Below are 17,737 nucleotides of genomic sequence, written 5' to 3'. Positions count from 1 at the left end.
AACTGATTGTACTATTCAGAAGGGTCACATACACAGTGAGAGGGGTTACTGCAAAAGCGAGAACAAAAGAAAAACTGGGGGAAAGTGAGTGAAGCGAAAGAGTGTATTTTGAGTCCTGAGGGTTAATTCGGTGGCTTTCAGCTACAATTGCCATGTCTAAACATTCATGAGCCGTGGAGGGATGGAGGGAGGGAGGGAGGGAGGGATGGAGGGAGAGGCAGGGAAACGAGGGGTATGGATGGAGCAACAGCACAGCGCTCAGACACAAGAGGGAGAGACGGAGAGGCAGCTACTGCGTGAGCTCGTCCACGACGCTCTGAGCAGGTAGAGCGAGCACAGGCAACACAGGGAGGGAGGGAGAGAGAGAGAGAGAGAGAGAGAGAGAGAGAGAGAGAGAGAGAGAGAGAGAGAGCAGGAGGGAGAGCAGGAGGGAGAGCAGGAGGGAGGGAGGAAGTCTGTCTTTTCACCTGAAGATTACTTTGTCTCACACTTCTCTCACCCTGAGCGCCGGGAGGAGCGGCGAGGAAGGAGCCGAGTTGATCAGGAGGTGCTCTCTGTTCTTTTTTTCCCCCCTCATCTCTCTGTCTTCTGCACGGGGGTCAGCTGGACTTCTCTGCAAAAAGCCCCGGTGAGCAGCCTCCACTGGAAAGACAGAGGAGCAGAACGTCAAGGAGAGGCTAAAAAAGTGAGGAAAAACTGCAGTGAATGGCAGCGGCTGCAAAGGAGGAGAAGTTTCACTGAAAATCTGCTGCTGAGAGCTTTTAAAGGTAGGACTTGGATTTATTTCATGTGTTTGTGCTCATATGCATCTGATAAAACTGCATCTCCTCCTGAATGTGACTACATGCATCTGGATTAATGTAAAATCCCCATCATGCAAAGATTTGTCGCACACAACGATCAGAACAACCTGTTACAAGGTAAGTCGTTAAATGCGGCCTCTTTGCATGTTGTATTTATCTCTAAGAAACCCTGAATATCATTTATTGACAGCAGTTTTCTCTTGTTTTATTTAACCGAGCCACATGAAAATGAAACAACAATGTAAAGTAGAACAGAGCGCTGAAAGGAGGGAGAACAGAGTTTGTGGCAAAAAAGGGAATCTGCAACAGAGCAGGGAATAAAGAGGAAAACGTGAGCGAGCGGGAGGAGAAACGGGGAGTTAGAACGAGCCACTGAAGGAGAGTTGGACTGAGAAAGACTGAGAGTAAAAGAGGAAGAGGAGGAGGAGGAGGAGGGATGGAGGACTGGAGTGGCGGGGGCTCGCTGGCAGCCAACTCAGTAACCAAGGCAGCTGACATGAGGGAGAGCCAACAGGGGACAGTGGGATTTCTATTTTTCACCCTTGCTGAGATACGCCGGGGCTCTGCCAAGCCCCCTGCCTCATCCCCCATGGATAAAGATTTCATTGTGCGGCGCTGTGACCGAATTCATTAAGCATCAACATGTACTCTCCCCTGGCCGCACTTACTCTCTGACGCTCTCTATCTCTTTTCTCCCTCAACTCCTTCTCCACTCACGCTCCCCGTCCGCTCCTCCCCTCTCGCTTTCATTACGGTCCCCGTTGGCCCCGTAATCAGCTCAACTCGTGCTGCATCAACAGTTGTATTTTGTGACGCTCTGCAGCGAATGATGAACACATACGCTCTCGATGCTCTTATCAAAGGGAGCTACTTTTGGAGGCTGGCCGCGAACTCAAAGTTTCGAAACCTTGGTTTCGGGGTGCCGCATGGGGTCGCTCTGTACGCAGCTGGGGGTCTCGGGAGATTTAATAGATGGCAACTTCGCTGGCCTTGTGGGGATTCGGGTCATGAAATCCGGTTGACTTTTTGCAGTTTTAATGTCACGCTGAAATGCTGTAAATGGAGAAGAAAAAGATTTCTTTTTGAAAACTACCTCCAGAAAGATGCAATAAAGTGATAGTAAATACTCTGAGAATACCACTGGATCACATGACCGCTTGTACTGAAAGAGGGCACTCATAGTGACAAACCCACCAAGAATTACCACCACAGCCTGCAGCTTTCGCATCTTTCAGCTTGTTTGTTTTTTTAAGGCCTGCAGTTTTGCTGTTTTGACCATTAACTTCTTTTCCAGCAGTTTGTGTTTGAGAAGCTCTGACAAACCGACAGTAAGCTGCCTGCTCAGCGCTAAACAGCCGACTAGCTGGTGAACGCTGTGGAGCATTAATTCGCTAGAGATCGAGATATTTCCCTCGACACCTAGTGGAGATGAAATCAGAGCTAGATGGAGACACTGGATTCTCCACGTAGGCAGAAAACGACTCCAGATGAATTACAATGTTGGTCTGTTTCTGTGTGATTAAGCAGCCGTTTGCTAACATCTTTGTTTTGTCCACTCAGGCTACTTAGCTAAATCTAACACTAACTAACCAATGTTGCTTAGCATGGCTAAATTTTACTTTATCATGTGACAAATATGGAGAAAATGGAGCCTGAATGCGTTCTGTGATCACAAATAATCATTAATGTAGCAACTAATGACAAAAAAACGTAACGCCAAATCATTAAACGCTGACGTATAACTTTGGTGCCCCCAAGTGGTAGCATGAGAAAAGACACTGTGGCAAATGGCAAAAAGTACAAAATAAAAACTTAGGAGGTTTGAATCTCTTTGTTTTGTTAAAAAAGAGAATATATTTTCTTTTGAAACATGAACAAAATGACTTCCAACATCCATTGCAGGCTTACATTTTAACGTATAGAACATAAGAGGTCACAGTGAATAGAAAGGCACCATTAGAGAAGGGAATGACTGAAAAAGCTGTGTTCACATGGATTTGTACGTGCTGTCTGTATATATCATGCATTAGTCCTTTCACAAGTCGTCCCTTTAGGTAAAAGGCTGGTAAAAGGCTCCTCATTGTTTCCAAGATGGGAGACACTTCGCTTGTGGTGAAATCAATAGCCCAGTAAATTCTTAATTGAATGACTGCAGGGCCTGGAGCCTGATGGTGCTTTATGGGCTACCAGAAGGAGCTTTTGAGAGCACGTGGAATAACAAGGACCCTGCCGCCATTGTAGTGGTCTGGGAAACAACGTCATGTCAATCAGCCAGGGCTGGCAGGGTGACAGCGCCGGCTGGAGGGTGGTAGTGCTTGTACACCTGCCATGTTACTCACGAGCCGAGGCTGGTGTCATATTACCTCCAATTAGCTTTCGCTGCTTTCAAACACTTTTTTTTTTTTGGCTCATTCAGGGATTATGCAGCCTGTTTAACCAGTGTTACTTGACACCAGGAGCAATATCGTAGTCTTCATGGTGATTGAAGACTGAAAAACACTCTCAGGGTTTAAGGGTAGAAGCAAAGCTGTCGGGAAACAGACACTGGGTGTAAAAATGAGATGTATGTTTTTGTACACAAAACAGCCTCATAGTGTTTTATAGCAGAACGAATCCTTTTGTTGCAGCTGCAGCTTCTCTGTCTGCGCTGTTGATGGATTGACTGACCTTGGGGCTCTTGCTGTCATTTCCACAGAAGAAAAAAGACTACAATGCATACTTATGTTCAATTTACTGAATGTCATGCTTGTTTCATGCTGCAGAATCTCACCCATCACTTTGTTAAACAGTTTGTCCACAATGGAAAGTGTGTAGATGCTTTATAGTAGAATTATATCTAGTTGTATAACTAAACCAATGAAAGCTGCGTATTTTGTTTTACTCATAAAATTCTTGCTGGTTTTCTTCTACTTCATGGGAAATAGTGGAGGGTGCATACGATAATTCCAGCACATGCGTTCTCAGAAAAGCTGGTGGGGTAGTCTGAAAGTGGTCTTTTCAAAAGCCACAAATCCAACATCCACACCTGTTTTCTGCAGCGACTGGCCAGCTGCTACAGAGGTGAGATCTAACTGCTCTGCAATTCAGGTTTTCCACATTCCTACTTCGGCTGCTTTCTATGTTTACGGCTCTACCTCCGAGGCAGCAAAATTTGGACCAGGTTCCGACCAGCAGCTGGGATCTGCAGCATTAGACAAACTTTTCCTACAACTCTTCTGTATATCTCTAAACTAAGTGAAACAACTGGTGCTGAACACATGCCAGGAACATTAATCTTTCTGTGTGCTACCTTGAGACGCAATATTTCATCTTCTGCAGCCTGTTTGATCTGCACCAAGGATTACGTCTGCTTTTCTGCTCACTAGTCAAGTTTCCACTCAATTTTTGCACAATTTTCAACAGAATTCCCAGAAAATTGGAAAAGGAAAATGCGAATGTTCAGTTTCTATCACCGTTTGGGCAAATATTAGAAGGTGGGTCATTGACATAATTAAGCGAGCGCCAGTCAAACCTCAAACAATGAAAGAGAATGTGGAAAACATGATGAAAATGGCCTTTCTGTTTGTTTCATTTATTAATGTGAGGGACATCAGTCTTGTCATTGCTCCCCACAGATGTCAAGTTTGTGTCTCATAAGTCACTTCAAGTCTTTTGCCATCGCTCTTTCTTGCACTCGCTCACCTTTCCATCTCAGTCAAGCGCAAAAACTTTTCAGTAATATTTCAACTCAAATGTCAGGTGTTTCCACTCAGGATTTCTTCATGCAAAATTGGAAATTGAGCTCAAAAATAGACGGATGGAAGCACGCTTACTTTGACAACCAACCCGCCATCTTTTCTAAATGTTAAAGTCACGTCCAAAGTTGACGTGAAAAGACTGCGGCAAGGATTAGAAATATTAACAAAAGATGTCTGCACTTGGCATCTCTTAACAGAAAGAGTCACAACAAGCACTTTTCTGAAGGCATCTGTTCAGCACGACACGTTTAAGCAGAGGAACATGGTAGACAAATGGACTGAGGCAGCTAAAAATACAACTGTAATTTAATCTGTCAGTACCAGCACAGCTAACGCAACTCCGCAACCTTAAAGAACACCTACAGCAAGTAATAAGTTCATTCCCCCGGCATTCTGCGTTTTTAAACACAGGCAATACATCCCCTCTCTCCTCAGTGTATACAGTACAATAATATTCATCTGTGTGTAATTCATGCATGTGCATGGGCTATTATTTGTGTGTTGGTCGGAACAAATTCCTCAATGCCTGTGCTTGATCGTAGACCAGAAGATGCAGGTTTTCATTTCATTAAGAGGCTCCTGCAACTCCCTCTAAGCTCAGACAGTGAATTATTCCAGCCCCTCTTGGGTAGAAGAAAGCAATCATGTTTTCATTTCACTTTTTTTCCAGGACTGACTCTCAGGCAATGGATCTATTGGAAATGAGAGTTGCTTTAAGTAATAGACAGAAACACCTCATCTCTGAAATTAATTTGAATTGATTCTCCCCAGTCCTTTTCCCCCTGCTCTGACAAGGTTTTGGGAGGGAAATTTCAAACGTTCAAGGCCACATGTAAAAATCAATTTCTAAATGAAGCTGATCCAGAAGATGAGCCGTCTCCCTCAGCAGCCTGAGCGCATCCCAAACCTGCCTTAACTGTTGCACGGTGTCGCTCTTCAGAGCTTTATTTTCACTGAACAATTGGTGATTTCCTACGAAAAAGACAGCCTGTGTTTATTCACTTGAGCATTTGGGAGGCATATCCAAAGTTCACAAACGATGATCGTCATCATCTGTTTGTACACATTCAGCTCGTTGTAATGATCGAGATGACAAATCACAAGCGGTTTGATGCCATCTGGTTTGCTGTGAGTCTTTAGACGCGTAATCACCGGACACGTCATCGTCCAGTGAAAAACAATGGTGTCACTGCAGCTGTGCTTCTTGACACGACACACAGATACAGGTTCACACTACGTACATGACAGCACAAATAACTGACAAACACCAGCGGCTGCAGCAGTCAAAAGCCTGAACAAAGAAAGGTTTTGCAATCAGGTACAAGTAAGCTAGCAAGCTTGCATTAGCTAATGACTGTCTTGAATATTGTAGCCTAATATAAAATGAAATCTATTTTAATTTTCCTAAAATTCCTCAAGTCCATCCGTCTTTTCTGCATCAGGGATCCACATACAAGAGCCCTACTGATCTCCCCAACTTGACTCAGACAAACAGAAGGTTCTAGTCTACGAACATTAGCTTGTTCGGGGTGGAACGCACATGGACTGCCCACTTCCACAATGTGTTTAACTGCCTTTGGTTAGCATTTTTGGCATTTTTAGCTGATCATTAGGAGGTGGCCTAGTTTGCATATGGGTAAGCATGAATGCGATCAAATCTCAACTGGCCAAGATGAACAGCAGAAGTAGAAAGTGGACTGCATATTGGGCTGTGAGATGGTGACCCATTCTTTACGAAAAGGCTCAGCTGGTTGACTTTCATTTCATGGGGGTATGGTTAGTTATTTCCAGGTTTTCGAGGTGACCAGAACTGCAAAATCACAGCACAGACCAGTGCTGGACCTCAGAGACTGTGTCTTTCCAGTGCACTGCGATGGGATTGGAGGACAGAAAGTAAACAGGATGATGTCAAACTGTCTTGCCTCTGCCAATAGAGAAGACCGAGCAGCTGAGGAGGACGTCCCCCCGCTGAAATGTCACCAGCAGCAAATGTGCTCACGCCAACCTGTTCAAACATGCTACCTACTCAGTTATCACTCTGGATTAGAGCATCAGGAAAAACACCTCAAATATAAGCGCAAGCTACGAGCTGTAAACCAAACATCCCCTATTTAATTTTTAACAATCCATCTCGCAGGGATAGGTGAAAAATAAACAGCTAATCGACCTTCAGCGAAGGCCAAAATAATCATCACGCTGCCTAAGGAATAGACTTTGACCTTGGTCCTGGCAGACAGTGATTACGTTTTATTGGTCCAAAAAAAGGAGCCCAATACTCACCAATGTACCCTGGCTGAGTAAAAAGGAGCACAGTGGGGAATGAGTTATAGTCTTTGGAGTCCGTGAGCTCCAGTCAACTTTTTTTTCTCCGATAGCAATGGAGGGGATGAGCTGCCATAAATCTGACCCAGAGATCCATTAGGTTTCTGAACTGTGCAGCACACAGCATCAGGCTACTCTCTCCTCTCTCTGGACCAAGCCTGGCAGTAACATAATCTGTAATGTTAAATAATGTTATTCAGGACAGCATCTGCCTCTGTAGCATGTACTCCTCTATGTTGTGTGTTTATCGAAGGTATTCCAGTCAAATACTTGAGTTGTTGCAAAGAAAAACTGAATTACGAGAAATCACTGTCAAGCCCACACTAGAGGTCTTCATGGGTCCAAAGTTTTGAACCTGATCCGAAACAGACCTGTGGGAAACCTACCAAAACCGACACACAACGACTCCCTTATGAGCACAATGTAGTCACTTGTAAGAGATTTTCCATGAATATTTCACAGGGTGGCTCACACAGAAGTTGGTTTAATCAAAAGCTGTGGCAGCTCTAAATATTTTACTGTACATAGGAGGAATTTAAAGACGTTAAAAGCATCAAATTTGGTAAAGAGTGGCAGAAGTGGTAAAAAGGTTTTGGTGGTAAATGTGGAAATGGCCATGGCCTGTGCTTCTATTGATCCAAGGAATTCAGGATAAAAAGAATTTTGCTGCAGGCAATCATCAGTGATGTGTGAAAATGTAGTTTGCAAAAAAAAAAAAAATGGCCTCTTTGTGGCGCTCTTAACAAAAAAGCAATCAGTTCTTCGTTGGCTCGCTGCCGGACTTTCCATTTGAAAAAAAAAAAAAAAAAAAAAGGTGTAATATGTATTTTCTGCATTGTTCATTAACAGCAGCCGGTTTCTTCTCACTTTTCACATTCAGGCTTGATGTGAAACCTGCTAACAGAGCTCCGTGTTTCAGCACATGCGTTCGTGTGTGTGTGTCTCTCTTTGTGTGGGGATGAAGGTGGGGGTGTTTTCGCGTCAGCACAGATTGCTCGTGAAATATGACCTCTGGAAAAAGTTTCCTGTCCGCGTTCCCCTCCTTGAACTGCAATCCATTATCTTCAGGTATCACATTCAGCCCAACAGGTGTAGTGTGTTAAATGAAACGGGCCTGTGGCAGCCTGCCACTGATGCTGGGATGAAAGAGAAGCACGAGATCAAGTGCCGAGCGCCGGCTCTGCTTATACACACAAACACACATATACCTGCATACCGTACACATTTCACAGGGGCCCCATACTGCAGTTATCACCCGCATCCTCTGCAGCTGTGAGGGAAGTGAGAGCGTCACGCCATGACAGTCATCTGATAGAAGTTTAGTGAAGTTTCCTCCTTTTTTTTTCCCCCCCCTGTCTTGGAGGAGATGTGACTCAAGTTTTGAAGACATATTGCATTGTAAGATACAGTTTGCTCTCTGATTGGCTGGAAAGCTTTTATCTGAGCTTCCCTCAAACATCATTTTTCTTCCATATCCTGAAGCATCCGATCGATAGAGCGAGAGTCATGTAGACAAAGAAGACAAAGTCAGATAAGAAAAGTCTCACATCTGTTTCCTCCCTGCTGTTTGCTGAGACAGGCAAGAATCGTTAGTTGTTTGAGGTGGAAAAAATAAATCTTTGGCTACACTTTTTGTATTTCAGTACTAGAAATAAAATAGTTTTGACTCATGCACTCCTGCCAAACTCTACTGCACCACTATCAAATAATCAGCCCATCCTCACAAGAAGACGGCCGTAGAAGCAGGTTATTACCACCTATATTTATGGTTTTTAGTGTAAAGTTCCAAGCGTACTTAAGTTACGTCACATACGTAACAGTAACATACTTACTTTGACTCAAACTGTGATCTCTTCCTTAACCCGACCAAGGATTTTTAGTGCCCAAACATAAGCAAAGTGCAGCCGTGTCATAGCGTTAACCACGTGATGATGAAGGTCCGGTTTCTCTCCAATGGTCACAGTTTGAGCATGGTCATGTATGTTGTTAGGGAGTCACTGGCAATTAACCTATTCAGTCGTTGTTATTGGATATGAAGATGTGTTGCAAATAGCACCTGATCACAACCTCCTTCAGGGAAAATATTTCTGAATTCATCCATATGATTAATGGCCTTTGATCTTTTACAGCGGCTATAATCAATATTTCTTTATTAATAATGAATAAAATGACTATGCGTGATGTGATGAACCCACAGGCTATTATCATCAGACTCTGCAATCCTAAGAGCTTTATAGCTGCTCTCAAATAAATGTGCAACTGTTTGTGCATTGTTGTGTTTACGGCTTGCTGCACTGCCCCCTACTGGCCACAAAAAGCAGTTCATGCAGGCTTAAGGAGAAGACAAAGATGTCTGGCTGTCCTTTCTTTGGTCATTTAATTATGCAGCACTGGACGTTGTGATTCTTACTGAAAGCAGTTTGCATCGATGAACGTTTAAAACTTAGCGTGACTGATGGTCTGATGATCAGTGTGGTTTTCTGAAGGGTTTTTTTTTTTCTTTTTAGTGCCAACACACGAGGGTAAAAGTTAAATGAAACCACAGTCAGGCACACGATAGGCTCATTCACAGTGTTTTGAGTTAATTAAACTCATTTCATTCATATTTGAATAAGAAATGGGACAAATGACAATGTTTTAGTGCTTTAAAAAGGTAAACCAGATGATGAATATAATATCTTGCTGATTAGTTAGCCCTGTGCATACTGTAGCCTTTTCAAGTGTAATTGAAATGTAATTAGGTCCTTGTTAGACTATCACTGAAGTCTGTGTTCATCTGCATGTTCTTAGAGGTGATTAACAACATAAACTACACCAGATTTGTTATCAGGAAGATAAATACTAAGCTTAACCCATTAATGCACGACGAATTCAATCCTAATTTTCTTCAAATACTCATATTTCTGCTGCCCAAGCTGGATTTTCCACTTGAATTTGAGAAAAATAAAATTTGAAACAGGATTCAAGATGAAATGACTTTTATTTTGTTGCAGCTGAATGATGCATGATGCTGAGCCCCGGTGAAAGAGCTCCAGTCAGAACCTATTTACTGTATTTGCTTCCGCTAAGCCAAAGTCCCTTGTGTTCATGTGCGCTGTTTGATGATACCGACATCACTGATGCCTTGTTGCAGTGATGGGTGGGAGTGGTGGGGCGGGGCACCTGCCACCCCCCCCCCCACCCCCCCCCCACTCCCCAACACACAAACACACATGAGCCGTTTGATCTCACTCTGCCTCAGTTCAAAAGAGATCTACCCCTCAACTGCAGTCATAACCCCCCTGAAAACACACTTCAGCACCCTCCCTTCCCTTTGAAATCACATTACCTGTGTCCTCTCTTTCAGCCGAGGAGAGTACAGCAGTAGATGAGACAGAATGAAAGATGTAAAGGAGGAGGAGAGACGTGAGGAAATAACCACAGCAGGCGGTCAGTATCGGCTGTCTACAGGAATTCCCGATTAGATGGGAGGATCAGCTGCTCTTCGTACCGTATTCAGCGTTTCGCACGTCTCCCGAGGACATTTAAGTGTCTCGCGTGGAGGCCATGAAATCAAACCCATGGCAAAAGTGAAGCAGAACCTCTCAGCATGGTTTGATCGTTCACAGGATGAAGGATGTCTAGACGCTCATTTTAAAACTGGACTGAATTCATTCACATGCTAGCTAACAGTCACGCATTCACACTGGACCAGACACGGAGCAACATTTGCATTCACTTGGACTGTTGTTTGCGGCCCCACGATGAACCTTCAGCCTTTTATCTCGTCATGGCGTTTTACGCACTATTAAGCTTTTTTTGGCCACTTGGAGGAAGCGTGAATAGCTGATATGGCAGATGTGTTAGCAAGCAGTTCCCTATTATATACCCATCCAGAGGGATAATTATTAGTCATTTAGCATCATCTTTCTGCCCACCTGATGAATTTAAGTGCCCATATTCATCTTCTTTTTAGCTCATGTTAGCTCTGGTTCGGTCTCCACCACTTCCTGAGGCAAACATCTGACTCTTTAGCTGCTCAGTGCTCCACCAGCTGGCCTCCACCTGTGTCTGCCTGCTGTTTGCTGCTGAGCAGGTTAACCTGAGCTTTTTTGTGTGTTTGCCTGTAACAAGACAAAGTTTTTTGTGTTAAATGAGAAACAATAAGCAAAATATCTTGTTAAAATTTGAAACTTTTTACATGATAACAAGAAACCGAGCTATTTGTTTGGTGAGTGACCTCTGGACTTTTTTTTTTTTTCTTTTTACTCACAAGTTACCAAATCAGTGTTTACTGATTCAAATTTCATATTCAACAGTAGGGCTCCCAACGAACGCATGAATATATGATCGCTGGGTAACAGAGTCAGTCAGGGACAGAGCACAATAGTTTGCCTTCCTTTCTTAACTTCGGTGGAGAGCTCTTGTGGCCATATGTTTGAGTAAGTGCCTGTCTTGTACAACAACCTACCCAGCCTTGTCAAGTGGGCCCTGGGATCCATGTTTGCAGTCACTTCAATTCTTAAGTCCTACCTTTAAATATTTGAAGAGCCAGACACGAATTAAGAACAAGGAGACGCGAGGCTGCACAGAGCACATGCAAGAATAGGAATGCATTCATAATGAATGCGCCTCAGTTCCCTCTCTTGATTTATTTCAAGGCGAATGAGCAAAGTGAACAAGAGCGAAATTAACTTGTTTCACACACTGAACATGTGATGGGAATGTCAATCATTTTGACTTGCATCCGATGACCACTTAAAGGGAAATTACACATTTTCTCTGTCAGATATGGATTTGAGAAGTTCGAGGTGTGACGTTGAGGTTTTTCGAGGGAAACTCGCTTCCTCTCTTCTTGGCTTTGTGTATGTCAACTTCAGTTTGTCATTTCTGACATTTCCCAGAATCTGTTTTTGAAAAGTGCCAGACAACATGCTGTATGCAGCTGTGGGTTACATGTGAGCAGCAGCCAAGAAAAATGGGAGTCATGTAGTGCGGCCATGTCCTGTAGCTGTGTGGCATTATGGTCTGCTGAACCCGCTGTTGTTAGAGAAATTGGTCTGTCGTACAATGGATTTTTCTCTGTATGATGCTTCAGAAGGCTGAAAATGTTGTCTTGCTAGACGCTTCTACGGTTGTGAACCATCATCGAGACAGACACATGCATGAATAAAAGAAACACACCAGCAAACAAGAGATGTGCGTGTGTGTTAGGATGGACTTTGTCTGTATTTGACAACGCATTGTTTCAAAGTTTAGATATAGTCGGTGAAACGGCTGCAGGCGAGGACCTGACTGGGCGGGTTAGCGGTTTAAGATTCTGAAACTCACTTCACCAGAACACGAATTCCCTCCCGTTCGTCCTCTGGTGAGCAAAACAACCAAAACCTGCAAAAATAATAACAATAATTTCCCTCTTCTTTGGTTTGTTTGTTTTGTAATGGGAATTTGAAGCGCACATAATCAGGAGAGAACCCTGATTTGCAAAAGCCGTTCAAACCTTCAGTCATGTTTTATTTGCTTGGTGGACACTCTAATCTGTCATTTCAACACCGACAGCTTTACACATTTGGCGTTGGCGGGTTTGTTTTTATGGCTGAATGTTTATTAGAGCGACTGAAGTAAACGACTTCTCTTGAGGAAAAGACTACAGCTCAGTTTATTCCCTGCTCCTGCGATTACACAGCTGCAGAAAGTGCAACGCTTAACAGCATTCACTGTACTCTTTTGTGTACGACGGTTTTGAAATCATAATTTTGAACTTTACAGCTCCGTGTTGTCTTGGAAGAAAATCACGGTTAGTGTTCAGACACAAAAGGAAGAGAGTGTGTGCTTGCAGACGTGGTGCCAAGCAGAAAAAAATGGCAGGACATTGATATGGTGTGAGTAAGGAAGAGAAAGACAGATGTATGTAAACAAAGCAGGCAGAGAAAAGGCAAGGTGGAAGACTGCTGCGTGTTGGACTGTGGATTTGTCTCCTCAGCTGCTGGCTAAGTCTGTCATCTGTTCAATGGTTGAATCAACATCTGGTGAAACCCGCATAAACACAGCGCTCCGAGCCACTGACAGAGAGTGAGCGAGAAAATAACACACTCGACTGGGTGTCACCGTCGTAATACACCTTTAGAGGAAAACAGAGTGAGCAGCAGCAGTGATACGGCATTTTCAGCACATCCATAGTCAATTATGAAGCAAGTAATGCATGAGAAAGCAAGTTCTCTACTGTAATTACATTACTGTATCCTGTAATAGAGTAACGCTGGATACTCAGGTTCTAATTCCAGTCATCACACCACATTTACTGATCTCATCAACAGGCCGAGACTCACATTACATATACGGTAATATAAATAATTCTGATATATTATACCCATTTAAATCTTATTTGTGTAGTTTGCTCCTGTTGCTGCATTACAACAAGGAGAGCACAGAGGCTGCATACAAGACAAGAGGCAGCGAGATGAGGAAGAGATCGGCCCTGATAGAGGAGGAAGACGCTGCTGATAGCCAGAACAACAGATTTAGCTTTACTTATTGTCATCTGGCAAAGCTCAGCAGGCATATTAAGCATTTCCAGGGCTTCGGGGTGTGCTGAGTGGATCTTCATTACTTTGCAGGCGAAGCCTTAGAGCAAAACTTTAGACTGGTTTCACTTTGAGCTCCTTTATTTGAGTCTGAAGTCCAGTTTAAAGGTCGGCCCGTCCTTATAACAAACAAGGCTGCGTTTTGAAAAATGCTGGGGTTGGTGCTGGTGCTGGTTAGAAGATGAAATAATATCAAGGAAGGTCGGTTTGAATAATACCTCCACGAGTCTGAAGGCTTCTTAAAGACCAAAACACTGAACAGTGGTTTATAATACACGAGGAAGGACTTTAAAACTCAAGTTATCATGGCAACAACCATTTTATCCTACGTCTTCACGATTACAACATTTGTGTTACGAAGTTACCAACCTGAAATGTGGGTTTGCATGTATTTGATTGGCTGTTACAACCAGGCTCAACTAGCACCTAAAGCCTGTGTTGGTCCCAGGGTTGGGTAACAGATTACATGTCTGTGGGATTCTGTACTCAGATTACATAAAATAACTATAATCAAGCCAGATTACATCTGAAAACATTGAATTAGATTACAGTTACACGGTCAACCATTACTTGATTACATTTTTGATAGGATAAATGTTTTGAGATTGAGCTGAAAGGGTAAAAAGAATATTTGTGGAACTCAAATTTGTGGTAATATTTGAAATGACTGCTCTTGATTCCTGATTAGAAAAATTGCCATGTAGTTAGTATTCAGTACTAAAAGTAATCTGATCCTACCCTTGTTGGCACCGCCGCTGCATCATTACATCAGTCTCATTGAAATTTGAGGTTTTTTCACCCAGTGCTGAAGTGTTAACCCCTCTGCTCGGCTGTCATGTTAACTGTTGTACTAATCCTTGGTACATACACATAATGCTTCCTTTATCAAAGTGACAACAATACTAACAGAAGACAATGTTGGGTTATGGATTAAGGATTAGCACACATGCATTTACTTCCAGTATGTACCGCACTGTGACTGCACACAGTCTGTCCAATGTCTTTGTTGCTGAATTCAGACAAATTGGATCATTTTATCAAATTACTGCTTTTGTCCAAAGTGACATAGTCAAACTCCAGTGCAGTCCTCCAGACTATGTTAGCTCTTTAAAAAAATCTGATTTTAGGCTGTAAAGGCTCACATCGGGACTTAAGTGCCAGCGATGAAGATGTGTTGTGTTTGAGTGTGTTTGCACAAATTGATCTTGATGCAGAGAGGACAGAGACTGAATTTCAACCCATTAAATAAGATTCTCAAAAGTCCATCCAGTTTGAGGCAGACGGTGGGGCTGACCTCGATCAGGAAGCATTGATTGTTGCCTCGTCTTTCTACCATCTCTGCATCTATCAAGCAGCAGGACCGTTGGTATACTGTAACTCATCCCTGGATGTAATCGTAAAGATAGTTAGTAAGAGTTTGATAAGTGATTGTTGGAGAGAGCGCTGCAGAAACACAAAAGCGATGGCAACGTACCACCGTAGATGGCGGCAAAGTGAAATAAAAACAACTCACAGATTACCACTTTGAATGAGCGAGCAGGCAGTGATTCAGTCAGCCATCACGGGGCCATCCTCAATGCATCAAGCTGTCGTTCTATTTCTGGGCAGAGGGAGAGACACGTCCTATATCAGTGTCTGTTCAGGCTCGCTTTATGAGAGACCTCCTCCTCTTGCAGTTCAAGTCAATTGTCAACATGATTTATGGAGACGTGAGCTATCTCTAGACTGGCTCCTCAATCTTCCCCTGACGAATTGGTACCATCGGCCAATGTAACCGTCGTTTGTTTTCTTCACTGGCCAATTTTCATCCACGCTAACAAATTAAATCTGCCATGTTTTGGAGGAAGCTATTTTTTCTCCTTCCTCCATGTATGACCTGCTTAACAATTACCAGAGATGTGAGACTGACACCGAGGAATGAACTTCACAGAACAGTTTGGCACATGTCTTTTTTTCCTTCCTCCAAGGCGAGGAATGAGTAATATCCAGGTTTTTAATGGAGGCACAGTGTCATAACATTTAATGGTTGGGAACTTGGTTCGGATGACACGTTCTGAGTCTTGCATCTCTGAAAGACACGCACCACTTATTGTACCAATCATCTCATATAGCTCACCAACACCAATACAACTTGATTAATGTGACTGGCTTTTATGAGCAGGATAAAAGGCTCCGCATATTACAGAGCCAATTATAATACCCCAGGAAACTCTTCTAAAAACAAAGGAAAGCTCATGCAATCAACGTAAGTGGTGGTAACTTTTTAAAGTTTGGCTATTTAAGTTTATAATTGACTCCTCTCCACCACCACTAAAAGGAAATGAGGGTCCGTCGAGCAATCAGCCATATCTGTATCCTGGAACTTTGTTGCCCTGCTCTGCCCTGACCTGCCTGCAGATTAAGGGAAATTAACTGCTGGTGGCAAGGTGGCTGAAAGGTTGGAGAACACTGAAAAGGCAGCAGGTGTCACACACGCAGCGACCGGTGTGTCCATCTACAGAATGTGAAGGTGTCAACAATGAAAATCAAAATACTTCAAATGTCAGCACAGCTAAAAGGTTATGATGCAGAACCTCATCAGCAACTTGAAGCATTCTTAAAGTGTTACCCAGGGAGAGCTGTCAGGGGATCAGGAAAATCTTTAGGATTCATCCTGTTGGCACCATGTGTACCATCGGTATAAAATGTCTGTTCAAATCCATCTAAAAGTTGTTGAGATGGCTCAGTATGGACCAAAGTGGTGGACAGAAGTTTAAGAATTTGGGTTTCGGTTGTCAAATCACAAGATCATGAACAGTAAGGGGTGTCAATGCAGACCTGTATCAGCAGCTTGGTTAGTTAGATGCATGATGTTGTGTATGTTACATGTAACCTCAGCTCTGTTGCCAGCTTAGTCACAATGTGACTCATTTTTTAGTTTTGGTAATAAAAAGTTCAATTTAAACAAGCTTGCATTAAAAAGATAAAACTGACCAACAAGCTAAATATTCACTTTCCTGCCAGGAGCATATTTCAAAAGAGACATCATTGATCTGCCAGAGCAGAAACAGTGCCGGAGTGAGGCTGCAAACAGAATTATTGAGAACGACGTGATTGGTGGGAATGAGAAGTAATTCCACTGTCCCCGACTCCGGCGTTAATAAGAGTTCTATCCACCAGCAAATATTGTCAAATTGAAACAACAAGATGCTGACTGTCAATTTGGAGTTACTTGTTAATTTTCCTCTGACCACCAGCGTAAACCGCAGGAATTAAACAAGCTGTGGAGAACTGGAAGAAAAGTAATCGCACTAAAAACAGACACGAAGGCATGCACAATCGCGCTCTGGAGTATCACCACATATAGTGCCAGCTGAGAGAGATGGATGAGGCAGCGGTGGTTTCTGATTTAGTCTGCACAATGAGGCCAAGTGATTTTCTCTGTGGAGCATGTCTTGCCTTTCTTAACCCTGCGAGGGGGGAACTCATCCCCCCAAGCCAACCCCTGCACTCTTCCTTAACGTACCCTCCCAACCCCCCTACCCTCCGTGCTGCTCAGAAGATTGCCTCCCTTTTCCTGGTGTGATTGGGGTGATAACCACTAATGGATGGAGCCCAGGGTGCATTTAGGAAGGACAAATGTTGGTGAATCTTGCTTCAAGTCCATAATAAGCAGGAAATACTGGGAAGCATGTCAACCCAGTGCTGCAAGGCCTGTATCAGGAACGTAAGATTTCTTTAAAGAATAGGGCCCTGGCTCTCGCGTTGGCAGGTGAGCACTGAGTTTACCTACTGCACCTCAGAGAATAAGCTATAAAAGGTTTTTCTCATCCCATTCAAGATCTTGGAGGAAATCAAATAAGGTAACATGCTCTTCCTTCTGAAGAAAACCCTTGAATGAGCAGGATAAACAACAGCTCAGCAAAGAGAAACCTTAAGCTATACAGTCATAAAATCATATACGCAGGCACAAACACAAACAAATGTGTACAAACACTGCTGCGCCTGCACAGCAGGATGTGCGTACAGGCATCTTTTAGCATGCCCGGGGGTGGGCAATCCTTATTGTCATGTTGAACAAATGTGCCGTCAAAGCTGCACTTTAAAGATGGGACGTGTCACGGGGGGCATGTGAGAAGCCAACTCGCCTGGAGGCAACACGGCCGAACAGTCTGAAACAGAAGGAAGGGAGGAGGAAGTAAACACAACAGGCGGCAGCGACAATCCTTGACATTTCGCTATGAGCACTCGTCTTAACGGCTGCTGCATTCGTCCTCGGAGCAGAGGAATGATAAATATCCTGACGGGTGAGGAGGCAGAGCTGTAGCCAGAC

At 43.4% G+C, this 17,737-nt stretch overlaps 1 protein-coding gene across 2 annotated transcripts in view; it reads left to right on the top strand.

Moving 5' to 3' along the window:
- Window positions 1-288: 288 nt before the first annotated feature.
- Window positions 289-17,737, top strand: part of LOC143340158 (cadherin-20-like) — a 73,272-nt gene continuing 55,823 nt past the window's right edge. For both annotated transcript variants that reach the window (XM_076761803.1, XM_076761802.1), the window contains exon 1: window positions 289-767. The gene's annotated coding sequence lies outside the window, so the exon portion shown is untranslated. The remainder of the gene's footprint in view (window positions 768-17,737) is intronic.

Source organism: Chaetodon auriga, chromosome 21, assembly GCF_051107435.1.
Source record: "Chaetodon auriga isolate fChaAug3 chromosome 21, fChaAug3.hap1, whole genome shotgun sequence".
Taxonomy (NCBI): domain Eukaryota; kingdom Metazoa; phylum Chordata; class Actinopteri; order Chaetodontiformes; family Chaetodontidae; genus Chaetodon; species Chaetodon auriga.
Note: the sequence above shows the minus strand (reverse complement) of the source record. Positions and strands in the feature narration are given on the sequence as shown.